This window comes from Eurosta solidaginis, chromosome 3 (genome assembly GCF_040869045.1).
Source record: "Eurosta solidaginis isolate ZX-2024a chromosome 3, ASM4086904v1, whole genome shotgun sequence".
Lineage (NCBI taxonomy): Eukaryota > Metazoa > Arthropoda > Insecta > Diptera > Tephritidae > Eurosta > Eurosta solidaginis.
In genome coordinates, this window is record NC_090321.1 from 161136899 (window position 1) to 161156987 (window position 20089).

General features: G+C 40.2%; 1 protein-coding gene across 1 annotated transcript in view; it reads right to left on the bottom strand.

Annotated features, from left to right (window-relative positions):
• Positions 1-20089, bottom strand: part of LOC137244498 (uncharacterized) — a 42202-nt gene that overhangs the window by 2082 nt on the left and 20031 nt on the right. The gene's annotated exons all lie outside the window — the stretch shown is intronic.

Here is a 20089-nt window from a genome sequence, read left to right on the forward strand (position 1 = left end):
CAGATTTTGGGAATTTTAAAGTTTTTAATAAATTTTTTATTATTCATTTTGTGCATTGTTTACTATATAGTTTGGCAGCTTAAATAGAGCTTATGTTTCTGAGGATTGCTACGCGGCATTTAGGCGGGGTTTTCAGGTTGATACAATATACCTTGACTTCTCCAAAGCATTCGATAAAATTTCTCATAAAATTTTAATTGCGAAATTAGCTTGTTATGGGTTCCACTCTACGTTCCTACAGTGGATTAAATCTTACCTGCACAACAGAAGTAATGTTGTAAATATTGACGGTGTTTATTCGAAACCATTTTGGGCCACCTCTGGAGTGCCCCAGGGCAGTATTCTGGGCCCTTTACTATTTATCTTGTTCATTAATGACATTAGCTCTTGCTTCTCATCTACCAAATTTCTGCTTTATGCTGATGATCTCAAGATCTATTCTGAGATCAGTTGTTATAATGATGTCGTTGTTCTTCAATCTGAGATTAATAAGCTTTATATCTGGTGTGTTAAGAACCGTCTTTTCCTTAATATAAGTAAGTGCCACACTGTGACGTATGGTAAAATGCTGAGGCCACTTCATACCTCCTATCATATTGCAGAAACCTTTCTTCGAACGAATCTTGAAGTTAAAGACTTGGGGGTATACTTCGACTCAAAGTTTAATTTTAACACTCACGTCAGCTTCACAATTTCTAAGGTGCTTTCAATGCTTGCTTTTGTCAAACGCCATTCCGCAAACTTCTCTGACCCCTACACACTCAAAGTTTTATATACGTCCTTTGTGCGGTCCAAACTTGAGTATGCGGCTTTCATTTGGCGGCCCTACCACACAGTTCACATCAACCGCCTGGAGCGGGTTCAAAAAATCTTTATGCGCTTCGCGCTTATTTCATTACGTTTCTCTGAACCGATCCCGTCTTATGAGTCTCGATGCCAACTAATATCCTTATTATCCCTTAACAATCGCAGAATTCTTTTGGCCTCGTTGTTCATTTTCGATCTTTTCACGGGCAAAATTGACTGCGCGCTGCTTCTTGAAAGACTATGCTTAAATACTCCCTGTAGAAACCTCCGCCACTTTGAAATCTTTTTCATAGGGCTGAGTAGAACTGTTTATAACTCAAAAGCGCCTATTAACAGAGCCCTATCAGAAATTAAGTGCTTCTCTAGTGTTTTGGATATTGATTTCTCCGACTCAAAATACGCTTTTCAACTTAAACTAAAAAATTACTTAATCTGTAATAATATAAATTCTTCTTGTTAATGTTCTCCATTGCTTAATATAAGCTGGTCTCTGTAATTTAGTCATAAGTGTCTGTACTAAACATTTTTTACTAGACTAAATAAATAAATAAATAAATATTATACGGTCAATAGAGTGGAAGGCAGTGGACTAGGCAGTCGAATGTCATATAATGAAGGAATTGATGTTCGGAGTTTTTTCAAAATTTGCCCGAAATCCTGAATCACAAAAGGGAGTGTAGTTAAGTACGAAAATGAAAAAATGTAGTTAGGTTTTGCTCCTTTTTTAGCAGGCAATTTTCATTTTAAAAATGTAATATTCAAACCAATGTTCATTCTATTAATTTTTTAGCAGGAGATTTTCATTTTAAAAGTGTAATACATAAACCAATGTTCCTTCTATTACTCATTTTATATATGGAGCTTCACATGGACTTTATAAAACGTGCTTTTTATTTTTACGAACTTATTCCCCAATGAAAATAAATGGAACACGTATTAATGTAAGCATTAATCATGTTTCTTATTTCTTAAGTGTTCTTCTTAAATATCATAAATGTGTTAAAAGTAGCAAGACTAAAATAATATTGACAAATGTTATGATATGTCAAACTAATTTTATATAATAAAAATGATTTCATAAATAACATGCATTTTATACATATGCATTATATTTTAAATTTTCTCTAACTATTCGTTTTGTGCTGACTACATTTTGCTTATGCATGACTTTCTTTGGCTATATAAGATAACAATTCCAGGGGCCGTTCTCACCATCTTCGGTGAACGCTAACAAACACTTTATTTGAAAGAAATCGTTCAGTGATTCGTCAAATAAGGGTTACTTTAAAATAACGGACGTTAAAAGTTCCCCTGTCACAAGAGGAAAAATAAAATACAACTATTTTTATAACATGAAGATAGATAGAAAATTTATTGGGGATTGCACTGCGACCGTTGATCTATTGTGCCCTCATCAGATTACGTCGCGTTCCAGGAGGATATGTTCCACCGTCTCTCCTGATCGATCACGAAATCGACATGAATACAAAATTATGTTTTTTATTCAGTTGAACGGCGATAGAAATTTTTATATTTTTCAAGAAATCCAGGAAACTTCAAGAAGATCCCTAAGTTTTTAATTATTTGTGTTTTGCTTTGACGTTGGCGGTGCGTTGCTTATAGATTGAAGCACTTAAAGGGCGTGTGTTCAAAGTCAGATGTAGACGCAACGCAAGTGCCAAAACGACTCAAAAGTCACCTTAACCTTAGTTGCTTCACGTGTTATTTATCATTATTAACTAAAAGTGTTGGATTTCGTAAGAAGCTAAACTTAGGCAAGATACACACGAGAAATAGCTTCGTAAACGCGCACAACATATGGAATGCAGCTACGATTTTCTACGCCTCAAGATTTCTTATGCTGTACATAATATGCGTCTATGAAGATACGCCTCGCATACATCTTCCCTTAGATTATTTTCAAAGAAAAAATGCTTTGTTTTTTAAACTTTGCTAATATCACTTGGCGGCCACCGTGGTGTGATGGTAGCGTGCTCCGCCATCACACCGTATGCCCTGGGTTCAACTCCCGGGCAAAGCAACATCAAAATTTTAGAAATAAGGTTTTTCATTTAGAAGAAAATTTTTCTAAGCGGGGTCGCCCCTCGGCAGTGACTGGCAAGCGCTCCGAGTGTATTTCTGCCATGAAAAAGCTCTCAGTGAAAACTCATCTGCCTTGCAGATGCCGTTCGGAGTCGGCATAAAACATGTAGGTCCCGTCCGGCCAATTTGTAGGGAAAATCAAGAGGAGCACGACGCAAATTGGAAGAGAAGCTCGCCTTAGATCTCTTCGGAGGTTATCGCGCCTTACATTTATTTTTTTATTTATTTTTTAATATTCACATACATGTCTACTACTATGTCTGTCGCTTCCATACTACTATTTCATTATTTAAAAAAAAAAATTAGTTCTGAAAAATGCAACCTTGTCACATGCGTTCTCAAACACGGTTGCCACACCATGTTTTCATTTAGGAACAAAATACATCGAAAAAAACCAGATCTCAAAAAAAAAAAGGACCAAATTTTAGGTTTTTTATTGGTATACAAACAATTAGATTGTTTCAATGGTTTAATATATAAAATTTTAATAAAGTAGAAACTTGGTTTTAATTCAAACTGCACAAACAAAAATAAAGTGCACCTTTAGGTATTATATGTTCACATTTCTAGGATTAGTCTATGTCTTTCACCAACCAAACGTTGTGAACATAGTTTAGCTTGATTGCAGTGGAATAAAGTGCACAGCGCAGTTAGGTTTTATTAAAGAACGGTTAAAAAATTTGCGTTGTGGCAAACTCACTAAATCGTAAATAAAACTAAGCATGTTACGGTCTGCTGCTACGGCATATGGCTGCGATCCACTTGGGAGCGTGTTCACGGGAACACACCTAGCGATGTGGCGAAGGTTGCGATGAAAATTATCGAAAACAAGAAGGAAATGACAGACCGGCGATCACTAAGGGAAAAGATCCCCTTTTTTAACTACCACGTTTTCTGAGACGACACGAAAAAGAAGAAAATTTCAATTAAGTGGATGGCACGCGTCCGGAAAGGCCAAAAAAGAAAAATGAGAATACAGCAATAAGTGTGTAATAGATACTCGTGTGGACTTGGCATTTCAGTACAAGCCAACAAAATTTGAAACAAGTTGAAGTGACGATTAATTGTACTACGAAATTGATATCAGCAACCATAACCTAAAAGTCTAATGAGTTGTGAAGGCTTTGACTAAACTCCAAAACGTGTGCGTACGTGGGTCTCATCGTTGGAATTGCGTGTCGTCTATGAAAAACGGCAAACTCATACAGAACAAGTGGTTCCAACATATTTTTCCAGCTAAGTCTTTAGGAAAAGGCACTCCGTTCAACTATAAAAAAAACAAAGAAAACTAGTTGTACACCAGGAAAGTGCAAATGAAGTAACAATATTACAGAAGTTACGAGAAAGATATCTGCAACGTTATCAATCAATCTGCAGAAAAATAAATGTGATCTAAAAAGACAACATTTGAAAATCGTTTATAACATACTTCTCTGCTATTAACTATAAAAAGCAGAACTTATTCCATTTATGTTCAATCCGTCATCTTTTACTAAGTATAAAATATACGAATTTTGCTGAACGCATTAAAACAGCGAGGAGTCTCACTACAATTGAAAAGTTGGTTCAAACATTTGCAAGCGGTTAGGTGTACATGAATGTGGTTGCAGTAAAGTTACAACCACCTGTGGCACACACTTTATATGCTCATGTGCCCGTTGAAACGGCAATGTTAGCCACAACCCATCTATATGGTCCAACAACGACTCAATTGGCAACACCACCACCAGACTTACAGAAACCACCAGTTACAACAACAACAGCAGAGCCGTAATTACAGTGCGGCAACAATAGCGCCAGCGAAATCGCGCGCTGCCACCATCCGCGCGCACGCTACCATACTCGACGGCGCATCGTCGCGCGCAATAGCCACCAGCTTTACTAACAACGGCAGCCGGGCCGCCAACTATAGGCCGCTGCAGCATCACGACGCGGACCGCAACAACAACAGGGCCCCGAACCTAGGCCTGTTGCAACGCCACTCACAGTAACCACAACATTTAGAACAATGGGTGAGTTCGTTCCATGTCACTGACCACTACACTCCACTTAAGTCTTAATATGCAGTACATTTCTTTTACAAACGCTTATTATAAAACCTTAGCAAAATTACTTTGAAAGCGCGAACGCAAGATTCAAACCATACGCAGGCCGTTCATGAGAGCGCAATTTTTTGTTGGGTGTAACCAAGCGAAAATTTTTTTTTGTTTCGTTTGGTTCGAAAATTACTGCTAACATGCGGTCCTGGTCTAAGTAACAAGTCGTAGCATACCTATAAGGTTCTTTTTTTGTATTTCATACACTCAAAAAAAAAAAAGAAAGGAACTAAGTATAAATACCTTTCCCCGTTTGGAGGGTTATCAAGAACTAAATGTAAAAAGGTTGCAATCAATAAAATTTTTTTTCTATATACAATTTAAGGAAAATATATCCAAAGTTCTCAACAAAAACTCACAAACAAATAAAATAAAGACGTATAGAAACATTTAAGCATATACGTAACATATTTTTGTATTATACCTTATATAACACAGTTGTAGATGTACATACATACGAGCATATGAGAAAGAAATGAAAATATGCGAAAGTTTAAATAATTCAAAAGAAAGAAAAATTTAAGCTAATTGTATTTATTCTAGAGCTTTGCTTAATTTACAATTATTAAGAGATAAATATTGATGATAATGCTTTGATTAATAAAAACCTGGTTGAGATTACTGTTCAAATTCTTCCTAGTAAAGACCTTCAATGTGAAGAAATTGAACTTTCGGGAAATATTAATGAAAATTTAACAGAAATTAATGATGAAGATTCTAAAGAAGACTCTCAAACTAAAGCTTCATGTTCTGGATTTCCAAGTCTTCTTGATAGTTATAAAGCTGTTGGTAATAGTGTGACTCAAAGTGGTCTTCGTCGTTCTAGTAGATTAAAATATAGACATGACAGCTTTGATTAATTTCATTCATTATACGTTCCGAATATTAATAGTTTAATCTAAGTATCGACTTTATTGATTTTCTTATTTAACATTGAATAAAACAAAATGACTGGCGTCCTGTGGAGTAACTCCAGTATTAGCAATTTAAGTTAAAATAAAACAAAGAGTTTGTAGACATTTCAAATAAGTTCTTAGATGAGGACAGCTTGGTTGGCAATAACCACCTAAGAAATTATATCGAACGGTTATAAGGAATTTATAATGAATTGTCAATAAATTAAAAAAAAAAATGGGAATGCTGATGATTCTTCTCATTTAGAAGGCACTTAGGGAACCAGGTAAGGGGCCACCGAAATACAGGTGCGTCGGTGGCCATGGATTTTGAGGGTGGGTAAAGCACCGGGCGTCGCAACAACACCCGCGGCGCCCCCTATGTATATTCGGCCCTTTTCTTTTTTATTTATTTTAATTTTCAGCTTTTTTTTTGCAATTTTATTTTTCAGCAGTTTTTTTTGAATTTTGATTTTAGAGTTAGTAACCGGTCATGTCCGGTTCGGTAATTTTTGTTGCGTTTAGTTTCTTTTGAGTTTCTTTTCTTTTGAATTTGAATTTAAATCTTTGAATGTTAACGGTCTGTCCGTGACATCCGGTTCGGCCGGATGTTGTTTTCTTTTGAATTTATAAGCGTTTTGAGTCGGTCTCTGCGCTTCTGTCAGTTTGTTTTGAATTTGACAGCTGCTCGTTTTGATAGGCATGATAGGAACTTTTTTCTGTTTATGGCGCAGGAACAGTAAGGTTGGCAAGGACCCGCCCCAGCCGACAATGACTAGCCAATGTGCACCAACACATCATGCCGACCGCCTTCCTTACTGCTTCCAATGTAGATGCGATTCCATAACAGATGGCGCCCAACGTGGGGCCTAAGGCGCTGGCCGCGGGGGTCAGTCGGGTCAACCTGTGAGGTTGACCATCCCACCAGTCCGAGTGAGCAGCCACAGAAGCTGCCACCTACGTTGCGGTGGGATGGTTGGACGGATCAGGTTGTCCGGGCTGGTCATCGGGGGCAGTGGCCGAAGGGGTCACGGGACTTCACGTCAGTCCTCCGGATTTTTTTGATTTCACCCAGTGAGGCAGTGCTGCACGCACTTTATTTTTTTTTGTAATTGGGGTTTTTTTTTGTTTTCCCGGAAAGTTGTCTGCAGTCGGCATTGGAAAATATATGTCCGCTAATTGGGTTTTTTTTTCTCTTATTAGTAAATTTTAAAAAGTTTTTTTTTGTAAAGTAGTTTTTTTTAGTTATATGCCGAATTTTGTGTTGTCTTGTGTGAGAGTGTGTGTGAGTTGGAAGAACCCCAGCTCATCCCACGTCCCAGGTGGTAGATTCGAATACCACCTGGACTGTGACGGGTTGAGCTGGGATTCAGAGTGGCACTCCTTCCTGTCCCGCCAGACTGGGGGAGCGGTTCCGAAACCGCTCCACCCATTGCGGCGGAGGCAGGAGGGGTGTCCAGCGAGGATGGACGGGAGGCCTCAACACCCCCAACCAGTCCCAGGGGCAAGCCCCCTGGAGACTGCCCCTGCGTTGCGGCTGGGCGTGTTGAGACCGACCCGTGTGTGCCTGGAGTGACCCTAGTGACCCCAACCAGTCCCGGAGGGGGCCTTAAGACCCCCTCGCACTGCGGTTGGGAGCACTAGGGACATGTATGAATGAGTTTATGTAATTTTTTTTTTTTTCATTTTTTAGTTTTGCCTGTATCCCGAGTGCCTTCGGAGGGGGATGTCAGCATTCCCATGAGTATTAGGACACATATTTAACTGAAAATTTTTTTTTGCGATTTTTTTTTGCAGTAATTATTCGCGCTCAAATTTTTATTTTTTTTTCCTCCATATAATTTTTTTTTCTAAGCGCCGTACGGGCATAAGTTTTTGCTTGACCAAAAATTTTTTTTCCCCCCTGAACATGTCGCGCGACCAGCCATTCGGGCATCAGGGCCGGAACACACCGTTCGGGAGCGCGGGGAATTACAGGGGAAACCCGAATCGGGGTAGCAATAATAGGGGGGCTTTCCCCAAGGCCAGGCGTCCCTTGGTGGTGCACACCCCAGTAGGGGGACATCGCGGAGATCCCGCGCTGTTTAACATAGGCTCGGACCTGAACGACCCGCGCGACAAAATAGACATACCCGTAAGCACCAGTCATGTGAACGTGCACGATATCTCGGGGCTAATGCCCAATGCGGCGATCTACGCACCCGAAGGAGCTGGTGCCTTACCCCCAAACCAGGACATAGGAAATTTCGGAGACGCTACAAGCGATCGGACCTTAGGAACGCAGGACGAAGCCAACCGTGCAGGCTCGTGGGTGGACGTGCTACACCAACTGTTTCAGGCTTCGCAGGAGGAAATGCGGAGAGAGATGGGCTCAATTAGATCCAACATGGCCCAGCTCAACGCCGCTCTCGAATCCACGCAGCAAGCGCACCAGCAACACAGGAACGCGAGTAGGATGGACCGTAACCCATTGCCATCGGGAGTACCACCAATGTACCCGACTCCAAGCAGCATCACCGTAAAACCGCAGGAGTGGAAAATCGCGTTCGACGGCAATGGCAGCGTAGCCGATTTTCTGTTTAAACTGAACACTTTGTGTGAGCGCACACAATGCCCGGACGAACAAATAATGGCCAGTTTCCACTTGTTCCTTTCTGGACGAGCCGAAGAATGGTACTGGCTGTTTACCAAACAAAACCCAAATGCGACATATGCCTTTTTGTGCTACTCCTTAAAAAGAGAGTTTGGCACCTTGAAAACGGACCACGAGATCATGATGGAGATCTCCATGCGCAAGCAAAAGGCAAGTGAGTGTTATGACGTGTTTCACGCGGACATAATCTCCTTGAACGCGCGCTTAAAGGAGCCGATGTCAGAGCTTCTACTGATTGACATAATAAAAAGGAACGTCAACAGTAGCCTTAAGCTAATGCTTTTTAATGCGGACGTGAGGAACCTCCATGATCTACGCGATGTAGCACGCCGAGGTGAACAAGTGCTGAAAGAGAGCAAGCTGCTGGGAGCCATTTACCCAGGACGGCATGTAAGCGAGGCACGCGTGACAACCCCGGACATGAAGATGGAAGGCGAGGACGGCGAGATAGACCCGCAGATAGAGGCGCTGGAATATAGACGCAGCAGAAGACCGGACTACTCGGGAATCCAATGCTGGAATTGCCAAGGAATGGGGCACTCCTATATATATTGTGAGGAACCCATAAAAAGTCCTTTTTGTTTTAAATGTGGGTATAAGGGTGTATTCACCCCCAAATGCCCTAGGGACCATCGCAGGCAGGGAAACCAGTACCCGAGCGAGAAGGCGGGGGAACCTCGTTCGGCTTCATAGCCCCCACATCAGCCAGTGCTCGAGGCGTCGTCCCGTGCGCTGACCCAGAGGGCGAATCTCTGCATGGAGGTGGTGAGCTTCCGAGGTGCTGTAGTACCCTGGCAGAAGAGCCCTCCAAAGTAATAATAACTTACCCTGACAGTACAGACAGTTCTGAAGCCGAGAGTCGAACGTCCTCTTTCACGATGGGCGAGCAAATCAAAATTCTGCGACGCCAGCATAGGGATGTCGCGTGCCAAACGCAACTTTTCCCAACCCTAAAAGAAAGGGAGGATAGGTATGAACAATTGAGACATACCATTTTTGACCAATATCCGGTATCGGACAATATTTTGAAGTGTAGGAAGAGATACCACCGGAGAGTACAGGAGCGTAGACTGTTGCAAGCCACCACGTTAACGCTTACAGAGGACGAAAGGCCTTTAGTAAAGGCTAGAATTAAAAATAGTTTTCTTGTAGGGTTGTTAGACTCGGGAGCCAACGTCTCCATCTTAGGGAAAAATGGAGTAGAATTCCTAAAGGATAACGGCTTCGAATATCAGCCCTTACATGCGTTCGTATATACCGCAGGCGGCAACAAACAAAAAATTTTAGGCTCAGTATCTCTGCCGGTCACTTTTAAAAATCTCACAAAGATTATTCGTTTTTACCTTGTTCCCTCATTGCTCCAAGAAGCATACTTCGGGGTAGATTTTTGGAGAGCATTCGCGTTAGCTCCCGAAATATTCCCGAGCGTAGAGTGTTTAGAGACTAGGCTTGAAAAGGAAGAGGAACTTAACCTCCAGGAATTGTCACCAGAACAGAAATCAGAATTGCGAAAAGTCATCGAGACGTTTCCTTCGTACGAGAAGTTAGGCCTAGGGCAAACTAAATTAGTGGAGCATCACATCGACACCGGTGATGCTGTACCCATAAAAAGCAAACATTTCCCTCTTTCGCCGCCGAGGCAAGCCGAAGCTTTTAGAGAACTAGACAGGTTACTACAGTTAGGAGTTATAGAGGAATCCAACTCCCCGTGGTGTAGTCCTGTAGTACTGGTCCGGAAACCAGGCAAAGTCAGGCTGTGCATAGATTCGAGAAAGGTCAACGCGGTGACTAAGAAGGATTCGTACCCCCTGCCTCATATCAACGGCTTATTGAGCAGACTGAAAGATACGCATTTTATTAGTGGCATTGATCTGAAAGACGCGTTCTTCCAGATCAAATTGACAGAGTCCTCGAAGGAAAAAACAGCATTCGCAGTTCCGGGGAGGCCTCTGTACCACTTCAAGGTGATGCCGTTTGGTCTGTGCAATGGACCGCAGACTATGAGTAGGCTGATGGACAAGGCGATCCCTTCGCGTCTGCGAGAGAACGTCTTTGTCTACCTGGACGATCTGATGGTATGTAGCACTAATTTTGAGGATCATCTAAACTTGCTAGCGGAAGTGGCGAACTGTTTGAGAGATGCAGGTCTGACAATAAATGTGGAAAAAAGTAAATTTTGTCAGAAGGAAATACGCTACTTAGGGTATTTGATAGGCAGCGGGTGTCTGAAAGTGGATCCGGGAAAAGTAGAAGCAATACAAAACTTCCCGATCCCTAAATCCCCTCGGCAAGTGCGTAGGTTTGTGGGCATGGCGAATTGGTACCGAGCATTTATTACCAATTTTGCTGACTTGGCAGGTCCCTTGACCGACTGTCTCCGCAAATCAGCAGGCCCGTTTAAACTCACTCCTGAAGCTATAGAGGCATTCGAAAAACTAAAAGTAGCCTTGAGTTCGGCGCCTGTCTTGGCCCAACCAGACTTTTCAAGGGAATTCGTAATACAATGCGACGCTTCCAAAATAGGTGTTGGCGGAGTGTTGTTCCAGGTCGACGATGAGGGCGCTGAGCATCCAATCGCGTTCGTATCGAAAAAGCTGAATAATGCTCAACGCAATTATACAGTAACCGAGCTGGAATGTCTCGCAGCCATAATTAGCGTGAAGCGTTTCCGACCCTATGTCGAAGGATTACCTTTTCGGATTGTTACGGACCACTCCAGTCTCAAGTGGTTGATGACACAAAAAGACTTGAGCGGGAGATTGGCGAGATGGTCACTCCTACTGCAAAGATACGATTTTAGAATGGAACATCGTAAGGGCACCCTGAATGTAGTACCAGACGCGTTGTCGCGTTTTGACGTTGACGAGTTAACTTTCACTACCACACCCGGAGAAATAGACTTAGTCTCTCCCGAATTTACCAGCAATGAGTATTTAGACTTAATTCGGACCGTCACCGAAAACGAGGAGTCACTTCCGGATTTACGAGTTGTGGACGGTGTAATCTTCAAGAGAGTTAAGTTTCGTAAGGGGTTGGAAGGGGAAGAAGACTCGCTGTGGCGTTTGTGGTTGCCAAAAGGGTTGACTGAGGAAGCAGTGAGATTAGCACATGACGCTAACCGGAGTTACCATGGCGGATGGCAGAAAACCTTAGAGCGTGTTAGGCAGAAGTACTTCTGGCCGCAGCAGGCTAAGGACGTCAGGGACTACGTCCAGCGTTGTGACACCTGCAAAACGGTAAAACCCACCAATCAGCAGTCGAGACCACCTATAGGGAGTACCTTTGAATCCGAAAGGCCATTTCAGCGGTTGTATTGCGACTTTCTAGGGCCGTATCCGAGATCCAAGCGGCGAAATCAATTTCTTTTCATAGTACTAGACCATTTTTCCAAATACGTTTGGCTAAAACCCATGCAGAGAGCTACCACTGTTAACGTTATAAATTACTTCGCTTCAGAAATTTTTCCGGCTGTAGGGGTCCCTGAGTTTATTCACAGTGACAATGGTAAACAGTTTATCTCGAAGGAAATGAACCAATTTTTTGCAAACTACGGGGTGACGCACGTGAGGACGGGGCTATATTCTCCCCAAGCGAACGCATCCGAACGCGTCAATAGAGAAATTGTTTCTAAGATTAGGATTTTCCTGAAGGATAAACCTGACCACACTAATTGGGATAAGCATATACCCGAAATTTTATCAGTTTTGAGAAGTGATTTTCATACGGCGATTCAGTGTTCTCCATACTTTGTATTATATGGCCAAAACATGGTCCAGCATGCCTCAACGTACAACATTTTAGGGAAACTCGACAGCCTTCGAGAAGACCAGGTTACGGTAGAAAGCCGAGCTGACAAGTTGACCAATATTCGTGAGCAGATCCGTAGAAATTTAGATCAGGCCAAGGATAGGGGAGCAATCACCTATAACAAGCGCTCTAGGCAAGTCAACTACAAGGAAGGTCAGGAAGTTTTCAGAAGAAACTTTGCCTTAAGTAACTTCAAACAGGGCATTAACGCCAAATTCTTACCGAAATACCTGAAGTGTCGCGTGCTTCGAAAAGTAGGCAATGCGTTGTATGATCTCGAGGACCTAAACGGGAAATTAATAGGTCGCTTCCACGCTTCGGACATTCGTCCGCAATGAACCGGAAAACGTTTCCCTACCGAACTACAATTTGATTTTTTTTTGTATACCCACCAATTGGACTTTTGTCTGGGCGTTTTGGCGGTCGGGGACATCTCGCCCAGTATCCTCCCCGAGCACTGACCTCATAGGATGTTCACACGCGTACTCACCGAGGACCGTGAACACCCTGGCAGTCCACGCTTAAGCCGGACTAGCCTTTCGGAGTTTGGACGAGTTCTCCCCATCAAAATGTCTATACTTTTTTTTTGTCTCGCCTTTTGTGGGGGCGATAACCACTAAAACCTTTCGGAGTTTTGACGAGTTCTCCATAACAAATGTCTACTTGCCGCAAAGCCCTTTTAAAACTAGGAAACGAAATTAATTCCCAAATTTGACTAAATTTTTTTTTGATGGACCTATGTTGCCCGGCTAGCTCGTAGTAGGACTTTGAGACTCTTATCTCAGGGGTGAGTCGTGCCCCACGTTGCTTGTCGTCGAAGTTCCCTGGCAGTAGCTTCCCACAGCTGACCCGGTTTCCTGTTCGCTTCATCGTCAGGTCTCCAAAGCGAAGCAGGTTTGTTACGGTCTGCTGCTACGGCATATGGCTGCGATCCACTTGGGAGCGTGTTCACGGGAACACACCTAGCGATGTGGCGAAGGTTGCGATGAAAATTATCGAAAACAAGAAGGAAATGACAGACCGGCGATCACTAAGGGAAAAGATCCCCTTTTTTAACTACCACGTTTTCTGAGACGACACGAAAAAGAAGAAAATTTCAATTAAGTGGATGGCACGCGTCCGGAAAGGCCAAAAAAGAAAAATGAGAATACAGCAATAAGTGTGTAATAGATACTCGTGTGGACTTGGCATTTCAGTACAAGCCAACAAAATTTGAAACAAGTTGAAGTGACGATTAATTGTACTACGAAATTGATATCAGCAACCATAACCTAAAAGTCTAATGAGTTGTGAAGGCTTTGACTAAACTCCAAAACGTGTGCGTACGTGGGTCTCATCGTTGGAATTGCGTGTCGTCTATGAAAAACGGCAAACTCATACAGAACAAGTGGTTCCAACATATTTTTCCAGCTAAGTCTTTAGGAAAAGGCACTCCGTTCAACTATAAAAAAAACAAAGAAAACTAGTTGTACACCAGGAAAGTGCAAATGAAGTAACAATATTACAGAAGTTACGAGAAAGATATCTGCAACGTTATCAATCAATCTGCAGAAAAATAAATGTGATCTAAAAAGACAACATTTGAAAATCGTTTATAACATACTTCTCTGCTATTAACTATAAAAAGCAGAACTTATTCCATTTATGTTCAATCCGTCATCTTTTACTAAGTATAAAATATACGAATTTTGCTGAACGCATTAAAACAGCGAGGAGTCTCACTACAATTGAAAAGTTGGTTCAAACATTTGCAAGCGGTTAGGTGTACATGAATGTGGTTGCAGTAAAGTTACAACCACCTGTGGCACACACTTTATATGCTCATGTGCCCGTTGAAACGGCAATGTTAGCCACAACTCATCTATATGGTCCAACAACGACTCAATTGGCAACACCACCACCAGACTTACAGAAACCACCAGTTACAACAACAACAGCAGAGCCGTAATTACAGTGCGGCAACAATAGCGCCAGCGAAATCGCGCGCTGCCACCATCCGCGCGCACGCTACCATACTCGACGGCGCATCGTCGCGCGCAATAGCCACCAGCTTTACTAACAACGGCAGCCGGGCCGCCAACTATAGGCCGCTGCAGCATCACGACGCGGACCGCAACAACAACAGGGCCCCGAACCTAGGCCTGTTGCAACGCCACTCACAGTAACCACAACATTTAGAACAATGGGTGAGTTCGTTCCATGTCACTGACCACTACACTCCACTTAAGTCTTAATATGCAGTACATTTCTTTTACAAACGCTTATTATAAAACCTTAGCAAAATTACTTTGAAAGCGCGAACGCAAGATTCAAACCATACGCAGGCCGTTCATGAGAGCGCAATTTTTTGTTGGGTGTAACCAAGCGAAAATTTTTTTTTGTTTCGTTTGGTTCGAAAATTACTGCTAACATGCGGTCCTGGTCTAAGTAACAAGTCGTAGCATACCTATAAGGTTCTTTTTTTGTATTTCATACACTCAAAAAAAAAAAAGAAAGGAACTAAGTATAAATACCTTTCCCCGTTTGGAGGGTTATCAAGAACTAAATGTAAAAAGGTTGCAATCAATAAAATTTTTTTTCTATATACAATTTAAGGAAAATATATCCAAAGTTCTCAACAAAAACTCACAAACAAATAAAATAAAGACGTATAGAAACATTTAAGCATATACGTAACATATTTTTGTATTATACCTTATATAACACAGTTGTAGATGTACATACATACGAGCATATGAGAAAGAAATGAAAATATGCGAAAGTTTAAATAATTCAAAAGAAAGAAAAATTTAAGCTAATTGTATTTATTCTAGAGCTTTGCTTAATTTACAATTATTAAGAGATAAATATTGATGATAATGCTTTGATTAATAAAAACCTGGTTGAGATTACTGTTCAAATTCTTCCTAGTAAAGACCTTCAATGTGAAGAAATTGAACTTTCGGGAAATATTAATGAAAATTTAACAGAAATTAATGATGAAGATTCTAAAGAAGACTCTCAAACTAAAGCTTCATGTTCTGGATTTCCAAGTCTTCTTGATAGTTATAAAGCTGTTGGTAATAGTGTGACTCAAAGTGGTCTTCGTCGTTCTAGTAGATTAAAATATAGACATGACAGCTTTGATTAATTTCATTCATTATACGTTCCGAATATTAATAGTTTAATCTAAGTATCGACTTTATTGATTTTCCTATTTAACATTGAATAAAACAAAATGACTGGCGTCCTGTGGAGTAACTCCAGTATTAGCAATTTAAGTTAAAATAAAACAAAGAGTTTGTAGACATTTCAAATAAGTTCTTAGATGAGGACAGCTTGGTTGGCAATAACCACCTAAGAAATTATATCGAACGGTTATAAGGAATTTATAATGAATTGTCAATAAATTAAAAAAAAAAATGGGAATGCTGATGATTCTTCTCATTTAGAAGGCACTTAGGGAACCAGGTAAGGGGCCACCGAAATACAGGTGCGTCGGTGGCCATGGATTTTGAGGGTGGGTAAAGCACCGGGCGTCGCAACAACACCCGCGGCGCCCCCTATGTATATTCGGCCCTTTTCTTTTTTATTTATTTTAATTTTCAGCTTTTTTTTTGCAATTTTATTTTTCAGCAGTTTTTTTTGAATTTTGATTTTAGAGTTAGTAACCGGTCATGTCCGGTTCGGTAATTTTTGTTGCGTTTAGTTTCTTTTGAGTTTCTTTTCTTTTGAATTTGAATTTAAATCTTTGAATGTTAACGGTCTGTCCGTGACATCCGGTTCGGCCGGATGTTGTTTTCTTTTGAATTTATAAGCGTTTTGAGTCGGTCTCTGCGCTTCTGTCAGTTTGTTTTGAATTTGACAGCTGCTCGTTTTGATAGGCATGATAGGAACTTTTTTCTGTTTATGGCGCAGGAACAGTAAGGTTGGCAAGGACCCGCCCCAGCCGACAATGACTAGCCAATGTGCACCAACACATCATGCCGACCGCCTTCCTTACTGCTTCCAATGTAGATGCGATTCCATAACAAGCAGTGGTGTTAATGCTATTTTTATAGATGTTTACTTTTTCCCTAAACTTCATACCAGAGCCTAGATTCAGTAAGTGTGAGTTGGAACTCATACTAAAAATCAAGCGTCTTAAAAGTTTCTAATAACTTAAGCTACTGTACATAATGCGTTAACAGAAGTAAATTGAAAATTATGTGTGGGTAATAGATTTGCCGAAAATTTTATTAGCAGTATTTTGAATTTTTGTTTCAGTGAAAAAGAAACAAAAGTACAAAATCCGTGCCGAACAAGAACCAAAATTGTGAAAAAGGGACCAGCGGACCATATGGGGTTGAAAAGGGCCATTTTTTATCCAAATGGACTGAGGTGGCAAATGCAAGCTTCCACATCAAATACGTACACATTAAGTACTTCGACATTAAGAAATACATTGTCGCGTTGTAAGCCAAAGTATTTTTGCATAAAACCTTTTTGACCACCACAATACCACAGATTAAGTGTAAAATTTCATAAAAATAATACATTTTTTTGAAAAATCACACCGAATAACTGCAGTCCTTGTTTACGAATTTAGAAACAATGAGAATGGCAAATACGAACGTGTATGAAATGTAATGTCATAACGTATATGCACATGGTTGTATTTATATGCACGAAAATGCTTTAAAAACGCATGAAATTGTTAAATTAAAGTTGACAAAAGAATGTTAAAAACTTTAATATAAATAAAAAGCTTCTTTAATAACAACAAATACGTATTATATATTATATTTATACATCAATTGGTAAGGTTTATCTCACTTTAAAATTTAAGCTAAATAATCTAAAGTTTTTTTTGAAATTGAGTCGAGAACTGTGCGTGTGAATGTGCGAATTTCACCGATCAGCTGTTAGTTGCGCTACTTGGTAAAATTTACAATGATTTTGTGTTTGCCGAGTCATTGCCCTGCAAAAATTGTTGGATTACGTGTTCCATTTTCTTCATGTTGGGGTACTCTAACCATTGTAAAACCTCTACTTAAGCTGCCAAACTATATAGTAAACAATGTTCTCAAGGTAGTCGTTGGTTTTTTTTTGTCAGATGCATAGTGTACCTATACAAGTGTGTCAGCTAAGCGATAAACGTCAAAACTACAAACAGCCTCGCTCACCTGATGCAAATCTCGGTCTAGAGTTGCATTTTTGGTACGCAAGAGTACTTCAAGCTGAGTTGCATTTGATAGTTTAATAAAACTTTGTAGTATTTACAGATGAAATAGTTGCATATATTTCCGCGGAAATAAGAATACTAGAAGATTTGTAGCCTGCAACAATGCGGCAACATACGGAAAGCAAAATTTATTTAAACACGTGTAACATGGAAAAATTTCACTTCTAAGCCTGTTTACACAAACGCATAAGGGCAAAATTATATAAACGCTTTGGTCGCTTGAAAGCAAAGATAACGTACGGCGTTTCATTGTTTTCGTGTGGCGTTGTCAAAGCGTAGGTACGCAACCAAAGCATTTCTGTAAATTTTTCGATACTTCGCCCGACAGATGAATTAATGAATGTAACACAACCAAAGCGTCTGTGTAAATCCGCCTTAAGCTGCAGACATTGGTGCTTTATCGGTAACCGTATTGGTAACCTTATAACAGCTGATTCGACCAACATTATGGGAATCAATGCAATCGATTATTGGTGCCGCTAAGGTCGTAACCGTATCGTAGCCAACCAATTGGTTTTTGGTTAACCGTCGTAACAATAAACAGCAGATTACGTTAGGGATACGACTACAGCGATACGACATACGGCACCAATGACTTCCGCTTTAATTTTTGTAGCTGTAAAAGTCTCCTGCAAATAAAATGGTGCTGTAAGTGCAAACAAATCAAACTCCTATATGACACTATTCTATTTTCTATGTATTCTTCTTGTATTTTCTCTTATATTTTTTGTCGAGGGAGCCAGTAAGGTTTCAGTATTGGTGTAAGTGTGTGAACTATATTTAAAAAAACTAACGAAATACAAGAAAAATACAACGTAGTTCATTAAAAACAAACAAGTCAGTTTGTATTTCGATATGGTTTTTGACATTAGGCCGTTTATTTTTTCTGACAAATGAAAATTTTGTTTTTAGTTTCAAAATTTTGTGCTTAAAAACACAACTTGTGCTTAAAACACAATAAGTGTACATTTTTCGGTTTTTCATAGTTAAGGAATTGACCTCCAGATTCTAGTGTTACACTAATATAGTGAACTTGGGTACAGAAATTCAAATTAAAAAGTTTTTCACAATAATTTGAAAAACTCTACGTTTTCTCTGCTTTTACACTTGAAGGAGTAATACTGTTTTCACACAGACGGCTTATTGATTAATAAAGGCAGTTTTCTACATTAAGACGCTTATTGAGCTCAATCTTCCCTACAAAATTCTATAATTATTTCATTAGTAGCTAATCGAATGCCTAATGAAGTCAAAAGTACAATGCAACTCTGTTGTGAACGTTCAGTTTCTTAGTTTTTGGTGTGTTCAGTGCTTAAAAATGTCATTTGTCAAAGTTAATGTCATTGTCTGCATGGCGGAACGACACAAGGTGGCCGCATCGAACAGCTGATTATAACCTTTTTTATTTGATTTGATACATCAACTTCCGGCGCAATACGATTTTGACATTTGTCCATCGAATTTACAAATACAAAGTACATGGAATTCTTATTTATGTATGTAGGTATGTCAACATGCTGCCACCTTGTATCGTTCCGCCATGATTGTCTGTCATATAGCATTGTCATTTTATTCGCTTGACATTTCATCCTTCATACTAATCGAGCAGTCACTTCTGTGTGAAAGCAAAAAATTTACGATTTCATTAAGGTGAAATGAGATCATTAAGTTTCTGTGTGAAAACAGTATAACCCTCCGTAATAAATTAAACTTTTAATGAAAATAACTCTGAACTGAACACTTTTCGCCATGATAAAAAAGTAAAATGCTGAGGAACAGGAGCAACACTTTTGTGACTACATAAACCCTGTTTCAACCTATTACGTCTCTGTACAGAACCCTAATTGACCGTTTTCAACCGAAACAACAATGGCAACCCAGATTTTCCCGTTATGCTCACTTAAGCGAGTGCCTGTCAGAAAGAAGTCAACACACTTGTACATTGTTTACTATATAGTTTGGCAGCTTAAGTAGAGGTTATCACCCCTATTATGAACTCATACGATACACGATAAACGCTTGCAATCTGTTATACCATATTATGAAATAAATGCTAGCGTGTGAAACCCGATCGTTAGCGTTTATCGTTTATCGTGGTATTGCCATACGCTAACTATCGCATCAACTGTTCAATTTTCTACGCTAGCCATCGTTGATAAATTTTTGCACGATACGTTGGGAGCTATTTAAATAAAAGTAAATATAAAATTATTACAAAATCTAAAGGACCCAACTAAAGCCTCATTCCCAACACTCTGTTGCAACACCCTGGGCAAGAAGCCTTAAAGTGGCACAAACCTTCAAAATATTTGGGATGGATGACCTATTTTTACGGACGCGCAAACTGCCTTCTATTTCTGTTAAGACATACTCTAACATCAATTTTGTTTATTAAACTTTTTCTTTACTTTTAGTATGTCAGGGACTTACAGTGTAGAGTTCATTTCAAGAAAATTGGAAGCATCTCTCAATTTTCTTCTTTCTATGGCATCTGTGCAAGTTTCGTCAATTTGTTCATTTGAGTTTA